The 16248-nt window shown below is 46.8% G+C and overlaps 1 protein-coding gene across 6 annotated transcripts in view; it reads right to left on the bottom strand.

Moving 5' to 3' along the window:
* The window catches only part of FOXN3 (forkhead box N3), a 359639-nt gene that overhangs the window by 316273 nt on the left and 27118 nt on the right, over nucleotides 1-16248 (bottom strand). Inside the window, exon 1 of one of the 6 annotated variants that reach the window (XM_037503723.2) lies at nucleotides 11526-11619. The exons of the other annotated variants lie outside the window; for them this stretch is intronic. The gene's annotated coding sequence lies outside the window, so the exon portion shown is untranslated. Of the gene's footprint in view, nucleotides 1-11525; nucleotides 11620-16248 lie in introns of those variants that run through there. 6 annotated transcript variants of the gene reach the window in all.

Below are 16248 nucleotides of genomic sequence, written 5' to 3'. Positions count from 1 at the left end.
AGGACAGGGCCAGGCTGAGCACAGCCCCTCGTTTCTGGGATTCTCAGGCAGGAGGTTTGGATGCTAAATCAGGGAACTGGGGACTAGTTTGGGGAAATCCATAAAAAGAACCAAGGCTCAAGGTCAAGGATGGATGAGGTGACAAAGATTCTGGGGGTAGATCGAGTTCTTTAAACTTAACTTGTCAGGTCAAGAGTCATCTGAGGACTCAGCAAGTCACATTGCTCAGGGAAAGTTGAGCCAACCTCACCTGTGAGGAGGCAGGCCCAGGTCTGAGTCCAGAGCTCCAGAAGCACCAGCCACTCAGGTGTGACATAGGAAGCAGGCCAGGAGGCACCATGACTGTGGCTACAGCAGGCTTTGGGGAGCCAGGTGGAAAGGAGGGGAGACAATTACCTGGCTGAGGTGCTTAAAGCGCATTTAACAGAAACGTGCTCCTATTAGCCTCTTCATATTCCCATCACCTTCTCCAGAAGGCACAGTGCTACCAAAAGGGAATAAAGAAAGTGGGTTACAGAATCATAGGACTAACTCAATATATCAGAACTTCTGGGTACAAGTAGCTTCTGGGGGCAGAGCTTCTCTACACCCTGAATGGAGGGTGTCAGCAGCTGCAGAGTCATTCTCTGCAGCTCTAGAATAGAGCAGCCACAGCCGAGGGGACCGAAGCCACCACATTGCTCAGATATACACTTTGTAGAAAGAGAAGAACTTTCCAGAACACTGAGGGTTGGCTGGCTAATCTTCCCTGTAGAGGCCAGCATTGGGCATAAGCAAGGGACTGTCCCCTGGGTCACTGGTGATGGGACAGGGAGAGAAAGTGGAAGCTGCCCCCTTACAGTCTGTCTTGACTGGATGCAAAGGTGGAGGACATCCCCCATCCCAAATGACCTGTACAAATCAACTCTGTGCAAAAAGTTTGGACAGGACCCCTGGCTCTGGAATACACAGGTTTATGAGCAGCAGCCCACCTTGTCACTGATTCTAGAAATGCCTCAGAGCAAGTTTACAAGTCCAAGTCTCATTACTTAATATTAACCTGTGGTTGTGGACCCCAAATTAAATGTGCTTTCAAGTGCCTATTTTTGCAATCTCTGATGACAGGCATAAGGAAAATTAAACCAGCTACACAGCTGAGCGAAGGTGTCTGTGTGCCAGGTATGGGGTAAGTGCTTTGCATATCCCATGTGGCTGTCAGAGACCCTCACTGAGTCCTCAAGAGCATCACGCCACTGAGTCCTCAAGAGCATCATATCACTAAGTCCTCAAGAGCATCAAGACAGCCTGACACTGGAAACTCCGTCTCCTCCGAATTCTGCACTGTAGCCCCAGACATAGTCTCAGGTCAGAAATTTCCAATAGAGGAGCTCTGGGTTATCTAGAACATGTCTCGCTGGCCATGCCCCGTGTCCAGGTCAAATGGGGAAGGCTCCAGCAGTAAGTAGCAAATAAGGGATCCAGGGTCCCTTCCCAAGTGAGACTTGTCCACAGTTCAGCAAATCCACCCTCAACCGAGATGCCTGGCAAGGGTCTCCCTGAGCTCTGGAGAGGAAGGAGGGCAGATGTCAAGGTTGATGGCATCACAGGGGCTGCACCCCTGCTGAGAGGAAGGCTCCACAGTGGTCTCCAGCAACCTTGAAGCTTGGGGGCACCTTCAAAGGCAACGTCTAGCCTCACAGGCAGCAGGGAAATATGGTAGCAGCCGAGGGGGGTCTTCCCAAAATACCTGCAAGAGAGTTGTCCGTGCAATCGCAAACAGTAGCATTGGGGAGAAAGACGGACTATGTTATCACTGCTGCTCAGGCCAGGTTGATGTGAGCCTGTTACAGGGCTTGGAAGGGAGGCACAGGGGTGTGTGTGTGTGTGTGCGTGTGTGTATGTAAGGAAAGGGGTTCTGGAACGAATGTCACATCAATTCACAATCATCTCAAAATAACCAGATCTTTTTTGCTTTTTTGTCTCTTCCCTGGGGCCATCCCTGGGGTCACACCACTTCCCTTAAGACTTGTATCTATGAAGCAGGAGTTGAACACTGTCCCGTTTCACCCCTGTGGGAACACTCCTCCTAAGTAACCACTGTTGATGTCACTGTCATACCACCAGTTCTTGGTAAAATCACTCAAACCCCATGTCCTGGGAAGAAAATTTGTGGTCAGCATATTTTGAGCATCACCGCCATGCACACTGACCCATGGTTTATGCAAAGGAAAGAAATACACCCACATTATCCCCCAATGGATTTCTACCTTTAGATCCACATAAAAAACAGGAATTGGTAGACTTGGACTCCATGAGGAAATTATATCGGCAAGATTTATCCAAAGCAGGGATGGGGTCGAAAAGAATTCATGAATTATACTAACATCAAAAAATATACCATCGACAGATTTTTGTATGTGTGTAAACACATGTGCCATTTATTTTTCAGCAAGAGACTGAATATTTACTTCTAAGTAGTCATCTGCAAGGTTAACTTGTTTTTGCCATTTATTCATTCTCATTTACCCAGCTACCCTACACCTGTGGCGCGAAAACTGTGCCAGAAATTTCTGCCTCACCATTTTGTAGGACAGTTCTGCCCTCACACATACCTGCAAGGGTTACTTTGAGGACACTCCACCAAGCTAGGATGCTGTCAAAACTGTGCTCAATTAAACTAATAGAGGATGTTCCATTTCAAAACATGCCCATGTCACAGCCTGATGAGGAGGTATCAAAGGAAAATGAATTTGGGCCACTTTGAATGATGACATCTGCATTACCACAGCGATTCACCTATCAAACTAATTTAGGTCTAGAGCCAAAATCAACACCGCTGTCAGAGAGTTGATTTCTATTCATTTAAAAACTTACAGGCTAAAGAGTGATCAGTGGGAATTTTAATGTCTTAGGAAGAAGGGGGGTTGGTGAGTGGAGAAAAAATAAGTACTACACACAGCAACAAGGCAGGGACTCTTCACTTAGCAAGCCCTGAACAAGTGTCCAGTGTAAGGCACCCTCCTGGGCTTGGAGGTGATTCCAGAACACATTCCCTGTCCTAAAGGGTCACACAATCTTATATTCAAATATGCCGTAGATGAGGATGATGACAGCTATAATTGATGACTCACCACAAACCAGGTACTGTCTTAGAAGAGTGACTAAAAGAGCCCTCACCAGGTACTATTATTTTCTTTAGAGATTTATTTTATTTATTTATGCATACAAGAGCTAGGGTGTAAGCCAGAGGTGTGGGGGGTGAGAAGATTCACCAGAGACAGAGTGGGGAGCAGAACAGGCAGACTGACTGAAATACACTGCTGAGGGGAGCAGGGGGTGAGACAGGAGAGGTCTGCTGTGCCATGTGGGTCACCTCCCTGGCCAGGGATCAAACTCATGCTTCAGTAGCTGCAGATAGCTTCATAGTACTGAGATTTAACCCCTTTTGCCACCAGGGAAGCCCCACCGGGTACTTTTTTTTTCTTTTTAAAGATTTATTTATTTATAAATACAAGAGGTGCGGTACAGGCCAGAGATGTGGGGGGGTGAGAGGATTCACCAGAGACAGAGTGGGGAACAGAACAGGCAGACTGACCGAAATACACTGCTGAGGGGAGCAGCAGGCTAGTCAGGAGAGGTCTGCTGCGCCATGTGGGTTGCTCCCTGGCTGGCTGGGGATCCAACTCGTGCTGCAGTGGCTGCGGACAGCTTCAGAGGTTGCATCTTAACCCCTTGCGCCACCAGGCAGGCCCCAGGTATTATTACTAATAGACCCATTCCACAGGGGAATACATCGAGGTACATTAAGTAACATGTACTGGAATAGTACTTCTCATAGATGAATTTCATATCATCTCAATGCTCTATCTCATATGAGATACGACAGGGAGGACCACAGGGAGAACCACAGGAAGGCAGGCGATATTATGTGCCCCACTGACATACAAAGTGGTAATGGCAGAACCATGAGGAGAAGGTGGGTCTGTGGCTGCTGATCCAGAACTTCTATAACGACAGAGTAATACAAGGCAGTCCAGTGAGATCCAAATGGGGTACTGATGGGAAATCTACTGGATTTCACTTGACAGTGATCCCTCCCTGCTGGAGGGTATAAGTGTGAGCCCCTGAAGGCAGTTTGTATTCAGATGGGACTTAAAGGGAAAGGGATTTGTCTTCAGAGGTCAGGAGGTGCCAGAGCAAAGTGTGAGGAGGTAGAAGGGTACGAGGCACATTTAAAGATCAGGAAGGGGGGGCCTCCCTGGTGGCGCAAGGGGTTAAGCACTGCACTATGAAGCAATCCTCAGCCTCTGCAGCACGAGTTTGATCCCCAGCCAGCCAGGGAGCAACCCACATGGTGCAGTAGACCCCTCCTGACTCGCCCGCTGCTCCCCTCAGCAATTTACTTTGGTCAATCTGCCTGTTCTGTTTCCCACTCTGTTTCTGCTGAATCCTCTCACCCCCTGCATCTCTGACCTGTACCCCAGCTCTTGTATGCATAAATAAATAAATCTTTAAAAAAAATAAATAAAGATCAGGAAGGATTTCTCTTTGGTTTGAGAGCAGCTCAAAGGTGATAACAATGGCAGGAGATGGGACACCATATGGATTTTGTAAGGAGCACTATGGGACTAAAGAAATTAAAATGATCAAGCTTTTCAGAAGGTGAATTAAGAGGGAGGGGATAGTGAAAAGATAACCCTTAAGGAGAACTGTAGGATAACTGTGATTGCTGGATGAAATGTAGAATAATATAGAATAAGTTATTATACATTCTAAATTACAAATATAGGACAGATATAAAAATAAATAGAATTAGCTCTCCCACTGAAGGGCTTTAATGGGACTAAAAAAGAACCCAGAGAATCTACAAAAATGTCTGCAACGCAAATCTTGTCTGAATTGTGTCTAATTTCATCCTTTCATTATGGCTAATCCTTGGGTTGACTCACACGCTCTCCCTCCTTGCTAAAAAGTGAAAGCTACATATCACCCTCATTAATAATAAATGAAAGGACTCAGGTTCCTGCATTTGACAGGAAAAGCAGAAAGTCAGAACAAGCTCTGAAGTACAGTTGAAGGTGAGAATGATTCATTGCAGACAAATGTTTCTCAAAATCCTCCATAAAAAACCTTACCCAACCCCACCTGTTGGAGGTGACTTGTGTCCCCTGCCTAGAGATGTGCTGAAGTCCTAACTCTTCGAACCTCGGGAGGTAACCTTGTTTGCACCAAGATCATGCAGACACGACTGGGTAAGATGAGGTTGTATGAAGGGAGGCGGGTCTTAAATCCAACAGCACTGGTGTCCCAAAGAGAGAAGAGACACAGAAAGAGGTGCACACAGGGAGAGGCTGGGGGCCGAGGGCCTTACTGCCACAGCCACGGATGCCCAGGCATCGCCAGCAACACCAGAAGCAGGAGAAAGGCACACAGCAGGACCCCCACCTCCCGCCCCGGGAGCTTCCGCCTGCATGGCCTGCCAACACCTTGATTATGGATTTCTAACCTCTAGAACATGGGACAGGACACGCTTCTCTTGCTTGAAGCCACCCAGTCTGTAGGGCTTTGGGAAGGCAGTCCTGGGGGCTCAGGCGGCAGCTTCCTGGCAGTCTCTGGGAAGTAGGCAGCAAAGGCCACTCACTGGGACTCGGGGGACTTGGGTTCAGACTCCATGCTGGAGGCCCATCCCGTGAGCCCCCCTGCCCCAGAGCCTGCACCACTAACATGAAGTACTGGGTTTTTTTTAAGCTTTGAAACTATGATTCGATCTCATCACAGCCATGCAAGTCATTTACTCCAACATCTACTAAAGGGAGCCTATGACAGAGCCAACGGGAAAGCACTTTCCCATTCCAGAAGCCTCCAGTCACCAGTAAAATCCAGGAGAAAGTGAGCAGAGTGATTCGTGGTAGTGGTAGCATTTTCCAGACGCCACATCATCATTCTATCTTCACCAGAGATCTGGCCCACAGCCCTCGCACCATCGAGATCTAACGCAAGAGACGCTGGAGCTGCCAGACGCCGCGAAGGAAGCCCGGGGCCCCCGACGCTTCACTACACTTCACTTCCCACACCTGCCCGAGTCCAGGCCATTTAGCCCGGGGGACACGAGCCTGCTGCGTGGGAAAGAACCACGGAGTCCCCCGGCCCCTACCCAGTAGGCGACACACTTTTCATCCCACATAATTCCTGGCTGGTGGGCTCTTTGCAACTGCTAGAAAGAAACCAATGACTAGTAAAACAAACCCCACTAGCAAAGACCAACAAGAAATTCCCATAGAAACCTCGCACAGACACACTGTTCTATTTTACCTTTTTTTTCAAGAGTAAATTGCGGCTGTCAAATTACACCCTTTCATTACTGTCATGGACCCTTTTAAGAACGGCTAATCAGAAAAGCCTACAGAGGTATTTAATCAGATTTTTTTTTTTTCTTCAAATGACCTAATGTTTTGGTGTAAAACTGCTGCCAGCTCACGCTGGGTGGAAATTTAGCACTGTCAGCATTTAATTATTATTTTATCACAGATTTCTTTACTTTCCTACAGGGAAGAAATAACTTAAATTTTTGTTTTTTTAAAAAAAGCAACAAATGCTTAATTTTTAAAAATCTCAGGATGCCGCCCTTATTATTTGGCTTTGTCAAAAATGATGGCTCCAGGACCGAGGACACGTCAGATGTACCTTTTAAAGTTTCTCAGTAGCACCACGATCACCAGCTCAATCTTCCAGGACACGGAAACCAGGAAAGTTATGTTCGTGGCACTGGTTTTCGGGAGAGGAAGTTGGTCACCGCTCACTCGCAGTAGTGGGTGAAGGCGGCTGCATTTCCAAGCAGCAGGCCCTGACCCCCTGTCGCCTGAGTGAAGACTGTGGCTTTGCCGTTTGCCTCCTAGTCACCTTGCCTTTGTCCTCTCCGGTGGGAATAAGAGAGCAGAGAGAGAAAAAGAGGATGAATGGAAAGGGAAAGACTAGACAGGTACACATGCGTGACCCTGACCTCCACGCAAAGGTCACAGTGTGGAAGTTTAGAAAGGCGACCCCGGGGCAGACATCTTGTGCCCTGAAGCGAGTTTCTCTTTCATTTCTTCATCGTCATTCATGTTAAGTTTCTATTTCATTATCAGCATCACAAAGAAAACCCTGTATACTTGTCTCTCTTCCCCTTTAACCATGTTCCTCTTTCTTTGCTGAACAGCTGAGTTCTTTGAAAAGCTGAAGAGGCTTGGTGGGGGCCTGGGGAGAGTCACACACAGCTAGAAAGTCGCCATTTATCAGAGGGTGGCACCGTCCCCGAGCGGCGAGGACAAAAAGGCTGCACAGCTTTGCCCTTGCCCTGTGCCACCCAGGCACTTAATGTTAGATTTCCCCCCAAACCTGTCTCCCAACCCCCAAATTTCTCCCATCTACCATCTCAGTAAATGCTACTTCCTAGATGTCAGCACCCTAAGATCTCTTTGTCCCTCTCCTCATCCATTCCAATCCATCAGAATGTTCTCTACATCTTCACCACCTCAGTACTTCACCTTACTCTCCCTGGTCTGGGGACATCACTCACTCACCTGGTCCCCATGGCTGTGCTCTTGCTCACCTGGGACCCGTTTCACAATAAGATACTCTACAGAGAAATCTGACAGAGCCATCCCCATGCATGAAACTGGCCAAAGACTTTCCAGTTTGGAAAGTCTTGGCCACCTCCTGGGGCTCTGTGGGGTCAAAGGCTCCCCACATGGATGTGGGGGGAGCCAGGCTGCCTACACCAGCCTCGGGGCCTCTGCAAAGCCTGCAAGTGCCTCTTTCTACCATCTGCCTAATGACCTTTACCGGATTTTTTTAAGACCCTATAAATGCCGCCTCCTGAGAGTTGGACCCTAACATTTGTGTCCTTCATTACATCTTATTGCAATTTGCAATTATTTCCCTTATCTCTTTACTTATTGATTATGTAGCAATTTCTTTCCGACAAGGGCTTCTCCTCTGTCCTCTTTATACTGCAAACTCCAAACCAGCACAAGGCCTGACACAAGTCAGAGATCCAGTATCTTTTTAAATAAAAGAATGGAGATTTTGCTATTTACTCTCCAAGAAAGCACACAAAACAGGAGGGAGATATAAATGTATGCATTTACACATGATTTGGATTATGGATGGTTTAGCTCTTTCTTAGATAACCTTCAAGTTGAGCTGTGCATTAGTCCTTTTTTCCAGTTCCCATAGCCTGATCTAGATTACTTATTGATAGGGGTAGAGGTGAGGAGTAGTGCCAGCTTTGGAGTTGGGGAAAAGATGGAAGTAGCAGAAAGCCACATGAGCTTGGGTGAACAGTAGGCTGAGACAGGCCTTCCCGTTAGATTTCGGTCCATCCCTGCAGTAGCTACAGCTGTTACCTGCCTTCTATTTCTATCTCCAGAAGGAAGGGCTACTTCCTCCACGAGGTGGCTGTGTTCTAACACTGAACACTACACAGACATACAGCTACATCCCAATCAGAATGAACACAGAGAGTCCACCTCAAAAAATCTTTATGCCGCCAGAGGACCCTGGACATTTGGTGCTAAAAAATAAAATAGTTTCTGCCGTTCAGGAACTTCCAGACCAGAGAGGAATGCTGTTGTCTGGATGGCATCTATTCGTACGTGGCCTCAGACACACACACTGGCAGCTGAGAATTGGGATTGATGGAGTACTTTACAGCAGTGGGACACGGGAGCACCCCAAGTGCACACAGACAGGGAACTGGATCAAGAGAACATGGTCCATCCACACCACGAAACACTGGTCAGCTGCAAGGGAAAACAAAATGCTGCATTGACAGCAGAATGGAAGGAGCTGGAGGGAAGCACATGGAGCCAAGAAAGTCAGAAGGACAAAGACAAATATGGGACATTCACACAGTGGACAATGCAACAAAGTAAAATACTTATAAAAACTAGTGCACATTAATAAGTGAAGTGGGGCTGCTGAGGTTGAGAGGGGAGGGAGAAAGGGTTGTGGATAAGGGATGAAGGCAGAGAAAAACCAGCAGCCAGAGTAAAAGGACATGTTACCTACAGATCAATGATTAAAATGAATGGGGTTGATGCCGTGGGCTGTGATGAGGTGTGACTAGGGCCAGGTGAAGGTCAGCATCGTGTCCCTGACCCAAGACCAACGCCTTTTGCTTCTTGCCTAGGAACAAGGGCTCACAGGAGTCAGTCTGACTTGTCACAAGCTGAGGAGGTGCAGAGCTCTAGAAAGCATGTGCTCCTGGATAGGGGCGAGGAAAATGAGGAGTCACTTGGTCATTTTTAGGGCACAGTGGACCCCAGCTCGTGGCCCATGTCATGTTGTAGAATTTGACATGTCAGTTTTGCCAGGACCCCACCCATGGGGTTGAAGAGTGGAACTGAAAGAGGGGACACCCAGGTAGCATAGCTGGCCATGCACCCTGGGCCACGCACTCCTGGCCACACACTCTGACCCATGCACCCTCTGCAATGCACCCCCAGACTTGTGTCTTTCCAATTTTATAGACAAAGGAACAGGTTTGGGGCAGGAAAGGAGACAGCTCAGGAGGATCTGAACCCACATCCTTGGATTCTAAGATTGGTTCTCTACATTTACATCAAGCCTGAACAGGAGAACCAAGCACAAGGACATGCAGGAGGCAGGCTTGATGGCAGATCCATAACCAGTCTGCAAAACAAAAGCAAGTGTTTCTAGAAATTTCAAAGCATGGTAAGATTTCAACTATCTAAAATAACTCTCTAGAAAGAGCCAGAACTGTAAATAAGAAAGACCACTCAGTACCCACACAGAAAGCCCAGGCACTTGACACTTCGCTCCAAGATTGTCCCTTGGAACTTTTGTTCAGAATCTATTGACTTTGACTTGAAACATAATTCCAATTAGTTGTGTTGTATGGTGTCTTAGCCTCTAGCCAGGTGGAGGTGGTAAATTAAAATGGATTCTTGCAGGGAAAGAGAGTGATTGTAATGAAAAGTGATAGACTGAGAGTGAAAAAAAGGAGAAAGCAGAGGTTGGTAAACTTTTTGTGTACAGATAAAGATCAGACAGTAGATACTTCATGCATCATGGGTCATACTCTCTCTGTCTACACCTCTACCATCGTGGCTTACAAGAAACCGGAAACGATATGTAAATGAATGAGCACAACTCTGTTACAACAAAATTTTATTTACAAAAACAGGTGGTGGGTTAAATTTGGCTCAGAGGCTAGCATTTGCAACCCATGGAATAGAGAAAGCTTCAAAGCCAGCACAATGTTCAGGAAATCTTAGCAATTTAGGTCTCATCATAAAGAGGCAAATAATCTTAACCTCAAAAGCCCTTATGAACTGAAACACAGAACACCTAGGTTGTACCCCCATTCATGCACCTCCATCCATACACCCCCATCCTTGTACCCCTGGCAGGGCCCTTCATGATAAAGTTACAAAATTTTAAAAATCTAAACAACCTTGGGAATACTATCATCCATCTCCCTGTTTTTATAGATGAAGAAATAAATCCTCAGAGAGGTTAAGAGACTTGCTAAAGGTCAAACAGCTCATTAATGATCAGACTTAAATTAGAACCAGAGTTTTGAGTCTAAGTTTAGAACTCTTTCCATTATCTCATGTCTGTTATTTTAGCCTTTTTTTGGTAACATCAGGATGGAGGAAATGCTCATTTAATTAAAACACTACATCCACAAGGTTGTTAAGAGTCTGGAATCATTAAAGTACACAGTTCTAGACATTTATAAAGATGATTTGAATCAAGACAAAGGTTAAGTTGGGTTTAATATACTCAGAGAATATAATTTCCAAAGTAGTGCTAAAAAGAATACACTGCAAGCATTTAAAAAATGAATATATATATATAATAAAAATATTACTATTCTCCCTGATATGTGGGAAAACAAGGTATCACTGTCCATTCATATAAAAGACGAGTTTGTCATTGTATATGATCAATTTAGACCTGGTCATCAGTTCTGAGGGTCTACAACAGCCCAAGGGGCACCCAGGCATTGACAAGCCCCAAGCCTTTTCTCAAATATCTGGACCCCGCTTTCATGCAGTTGCCTTATCCAGCTGAAAAGCAAAAGCCACCTCAGTCCTACCTGCCCCTTTCTCTTTTCTATCATTAGCAATGTCTTCTGTTCCTTTTCTGAATTAATTAGGAAATAAAAATAGAAACCCTGGCATGTTTATAAAGATTCAGAGTGCTGGTTAAACATGAAAGAACAGAGGTTGGGAACACAGAGGTGACAAATTTTATTTCTGTGATGACATGTCAGAGTTCCCCTGCCAGCTGGCCCTTCAGCAGCAGAAGCAGGCACCTGTCTACAGAGAAGTCGGGGTGGAAGGCGGAGCTGGGAAAGGTGGCAGCAGCCTGCCATGCCATGCAAATGAGTTCTAATTGCTGGGGGTCATTGAGCAGTGTATGGGGAGGGGAGAGGCGAGGCTTCTGACAGAAGGGAAGGCGGGGAGAGGCTTCTAGAAAGGAGGGCCTGCTGCTGTTCACAGGCCCTCGGGCAGGGCCCTGGTTCTGGAGCTCACCTCTTCCCACCTTCGCTGTACAGGCAAAGGGCAAAGGGATGGGGCGCCTATGGCTTCAGAGTGTCCCCAAGATGCACTTCCCAGTTTGACAGACCTGCCAGAGGAAATGAGAAGTGATAAGAGATTGGGCTGCGATTAGATCAGCCACCTTGGGAAAAGGTGCTGAGCCAGAGATATTTCACTGAAATAAGGAGAAACCTGGGAATGGATTTCTGGCAAGCAATCCCAGAGTAGATATGGTCTGAATTGGAAATGGATTTCATGGGCAGATAAAGTCTAATAAATGGCAGGTCACTCAAAAACCATATATCATCAAGTCTCATACAGGGGCTGTGAGTCTGTTATCAATAATTTAACACCAGGAGAACCTAGCCCTTAGCAAATATTTAATTTCAAAACACACCTACTGATTTACTCAGATACAGCCTACATAGTATATTAAAAATATATTACAAGAAGCCAACTGCCAATAAAGCTGCACTTAGAGAAGACGAGCGCACTTGTTGCTTTCTGGAAATTCTGTTCAAAGAAGGGACAGGGGCCTCTGTCCACAGCTGGAGTCCACCAGCGAGGTCTGCACCTTCCAGAAGAGAGGGCGTCGTGAGCTCCCCATCACACATGGGGCACCTGCACACCAGGTCAGAGGGGGCATGCCCTAGGGACAAGTTGGGGTAAGAACTCAGGGCTCCATGAGATGCCCCTCTGCCAGGACCGAGGGCTTCAGGGGCAAAGTCTTTAGTGCAAAGAGGAGTGAAGGGGGTGGAAGGCGGGGCTCCAGGGGCACTGTCTGCGTGCGATTCCTGCCGTTCTCAGCCCCTCTCCCTGCAGCCTCTGCCCCATCATGCAGATCACTCCAGAGCAGACTGGCTCCATTTCCTAGCCAGGAAGCCTTAGTGCTAAGTCTAATTCACACTGGAATCTTAACCTGCAATGGGGCTGGGATTTGGAGATGGGGTCTTTTGGGAAGTGATTAGGCCACGAGGGCTCATGAGTTGGATTAGGGCTCTTGTAAGGGACGCTTCAGAGCTCCCTCAGCCTTTCACCATGTGAGGACACAAGAAGAACGCTGTGGCCAGGGAGAGGGTCCTCCCCCAAGACACTGGCACCCTGACCTCGTAAGTCCCAGACTGCAAGAAATAAACTTCTGCTGCCTGCAAGTCGGGGAGCCTGTTACTTTGTTATAGCAACCTAAGCTGACTAAGTCAGCCTCAGCTGACTACGACTCGGGGGCACCTCTTCCTTCCTGGAAAGGAGGTTTTCTAAGGAAGTGGTGGTTCGTGAAACTGAGTTAAAATGGAGGCCTGACTCAATAAGGACAGGTTAGTTTCAGGGCCAGCACTTTCCTAACAAGGCTTTAAGTCTTAGATCTTCTTTGGGGTTGACAAAGGCCTGGCAGTATATCTGGCAGCTGCAGAGAAAAGAGAGGAAGCAGAGAAGGGAGGAGAAGGAGAGGGAGCAAACAGTGGATGCTTTTAATTGCCCAAGTCTTCCACCTACGGAGGGATACTGAAGGGCTGAAGGGGCTGGGTGTCAGCCCCAACTCTGCCACACAGGCCTGTGTTCTTAGAGTTGGACTCTGGTCTCGAAGTCCTTCCATTCTAGGGGGACTGGCACATGACCTTCGCCAGCTCTTGGCAGAGGGGTTTTTACCCTCTGCGCTGGGATCATGGTGAGAAGCTTCTCTGCTCACCTCACAGGCAGCCATTGGAAGGACAGACTGGGCCAAATGTCCAGAGGCCCAAGTTTATCTGCACATGCAAAAGTGGCCCAGGCCCATCCTTCCCTGTTCTCAAACTCTTTTCCCCATGACATCCAGAATGACTCTGACAGTCGGAAAACAACGAATTTCTTAGTGCTGCATGTAGGGCCTTAAAGGAAGCTGGCAGGGGATACCATAACTCTGAAACAAAACACCCCTACCCCCAGGCCCCAGCACTCGCCTGTACACAAACACCCCACACAAGGTCAGCCAGAGGATTAAGCAGATCAGGTAAGAGGCCCACAAAGTCCTCAAGACCGAAGTGAGATGTTGAGAGCAAAGTTGCCTGAGCTGAAGGTCAATCGAGAATCTACTTTTTCGCCAACAGCAATTGTGCTCTCCCGCCCCTCCCTGATAAAATCCCTATCTTTCAGAGAGGTTAAGTGACCAGACCACCAAGAGGTCCCCCAGCAGACACTGACTCGAGAAGGTCATAGTGAAAATCACTCTGCTGATGACCTTGAGGTCATCTGAACAGGTTCATAGTTCACCAACCACTTGACCCTTCGGATTCATGATGAAGACCGCCTGGCGGGGGTTGAGTATTTGCCTGGGGTCAGTAAACCCTGGCAGGGCAGGGAGCGGGGAGGAATACTGGAATGAAGATGAGCAAGCGGGCCTGACGTATTGCCCGTGGCCTCAATCGGGCCACAGCCAGTCCTCTCCAGTGTGGTGCATTCTTTGCAAAACAAAGCCCTGCCTGCAATTCACTGCGATAGCCAAGCACAAAGCATAGCCCCAGAACATGCAAACCACAAAGTATGTGAAAGTCAGCATTTTGGAAGCAAAAGAACTGCCACGTTGGGCCCTCGGATGCTGCCAGGGGCAGCTCTGCCTCTCGTGGCATCCACTGATTCAAAATTCACCCCAGGCCCCTAATCCAGAAGATGCCAACGTTAGCTAACACCTGATTCTTGTTTAAGGTGAATAAACCCAGATCATGCTTTTGTCAGCTTTTGAAAGCTCTGAGCAATGCCGTGACCATGTGAACAACTAGTTGGAGAAATAATGAAGCTCAGGATACTGGGCTGGGGCTCCCTACTGGCCCCCACTTCAATGGCTGTGTGTGTGTGTGAAAACTCCATTCAGTAGCCTGAGACCTGGAGGCTCAATGTTTAATTGATAAAACTCTTGTTCTGAAGTCAATGTTTGGGCAAAGAATCAGGCCTTGGATTTGGGCACCAAGAATCAGGCAGGCAAACCCCAATCCCGAGACCACAGCCTTTCCTCTATAGTCTACTTCTTTCAACTGGAGGACTCCCAAGTTAAATGTGCCATTTCAGTCAACTCAGGGAGCCCCTGAGGGAAAAAGGCCAGCCCACGCACACCACCACTCAGTGCCTTATAGGACAATTTAAATTTAGTGCATTTAGACCACTTTATATTAACTAATTTAGAAAATTTTGCTGTAGCAGACTTTGCTGACTGCTTTTCACTGCCAAACTAAATACTCCACTTTAAAATACACCCCTGCAAACGCATGTGATTTCTCCTTTTAGGTTAGGAATGTAATGTTGACATAAATGTCAAATAAAATTAATGAGCGAATGGGCCTTCAAATGGTACTCCTGTGAAGGGAATTTGTTAGACTGGGACCTTTGAGCTCAAATGTATATATAATTATATAACACTCATATGAGGAACGAATCTGAATGTTAAGCTTTAGCAAATTTATCACCTTTGTCAGAAATGCTGTTACCTACAAAAAAAAAAAAAAAAAAAAAAAAAAAAAAAACAGGTTACAAGTAAATTAAGATGAAAATACCATCCGATTGGAAGTGCATAGTCTGTCACACGCGAGCTACTGTAGAATTAGCAGGGTGGCCCATCTGCTCAACAGGGAGTGCTCCCCTTATCTCAATAGGATTCAGATATGCCGCTCCCCCTGCCCCAGTACCTCCATGGTTGGTTTGCAAATGGACTTCCTCCTGGCCAATCCCAGGCCATCCCCAGCCTTCATCCTACCTTGTCACTTAGGGAGAGTAAAAAACGGTAGTTAGAGCAATACCTGGTATTTTCACTCAATAGTCAAGGCACCTGCTACTGCCTCCGTCCATACACTGATCTCACTACTTTGTCATTTATTTGTCGTCTCAAAAAATCTCCCCCAAGCATGGGAGAATCACAGATAATCACTCTAAATCATTGAAAAGAGCCCAGTTCCCAGTAAAGCAGCAAATATTCTTTTGTCAGAGAAAAAGACTTGGAGTAAAATTTCCCGCAGACACAGGGAAAACCTACATTTACCCCACGCTAAGGAAAATGGCCCGCAGGAGCCGTAGCACCACATTGGCCATTACTGAGGAATCTGCCAGTATCCGGGGTGATTCAGAGTCCCCAAGAAAACCAAAACTGTTCCTGTGCTCTGTATTTTACGCTTCAGATTCAATCTCAGGATTAGATTGTACACATCACATTTCTTTTTCATACGCTGTCCTCAAATGCAATTGTATAATTTTGAAAATCTACATTTTTCCCTAAATGAAATCAGAAGGAATTAGAGGGGTAGGTTTCTAGTTCTTCCCAGTTACCTGGATCCCTCTACCGCCTGGAAACCACCCCCAAAGAAGGCACGATAATGTCCTGGAGTGAATAATGGAGGGAATAAGAGCCCAATCAGCTACCCCCCAAATCCCTTCTGCTGTCCCTGCATCTTTAAGCAACTTCACTAAATCCATAGGTGCCAAGAAGCTACGGAGACTTAATTTACAGTGAGGGGAAGAAAACCTGTAGCTACCACTTCAAACAACTCACACGCCCATTTACTAAGAAGTCAGCCTTACTCAGGATCTTTCGAAATGTCTGCGCAGGACACAGGGAACCTTCTCCATTTTCCTTCTTCTTTTTCATGCTATCAGCTCATAATGAACAAACATGGAAATTTTTCTGAGGGGGACATCCAACCACCAAAATAACTCCTTCATAATTCATATGTGCAATCACAACGGTGATTAATAAAAACCT

This window comes from Talpa occidentalis, unplaced genomic scaffold (assembly GCF_014898055.3).
Source record: "Talpa occidentalis isolate TD23 unplaced genomic scaffold, MPIMG_talOcc4v2.1 talOcc4.11, whole genome shotgun sequence".
Classification (NCBI taxonomy): domain Eukaryota; kingdom Metazoa; phylum Chordata; class Mammalia; order Eulipotyphla; family Talpidae; genus Talpa; species Talpa occidentalis.
The sequence above is the reverse complement of the archived record's forward strand: the minus strand, read 5'-3'. Positions and strand labels throughout refer to the sequence as shown.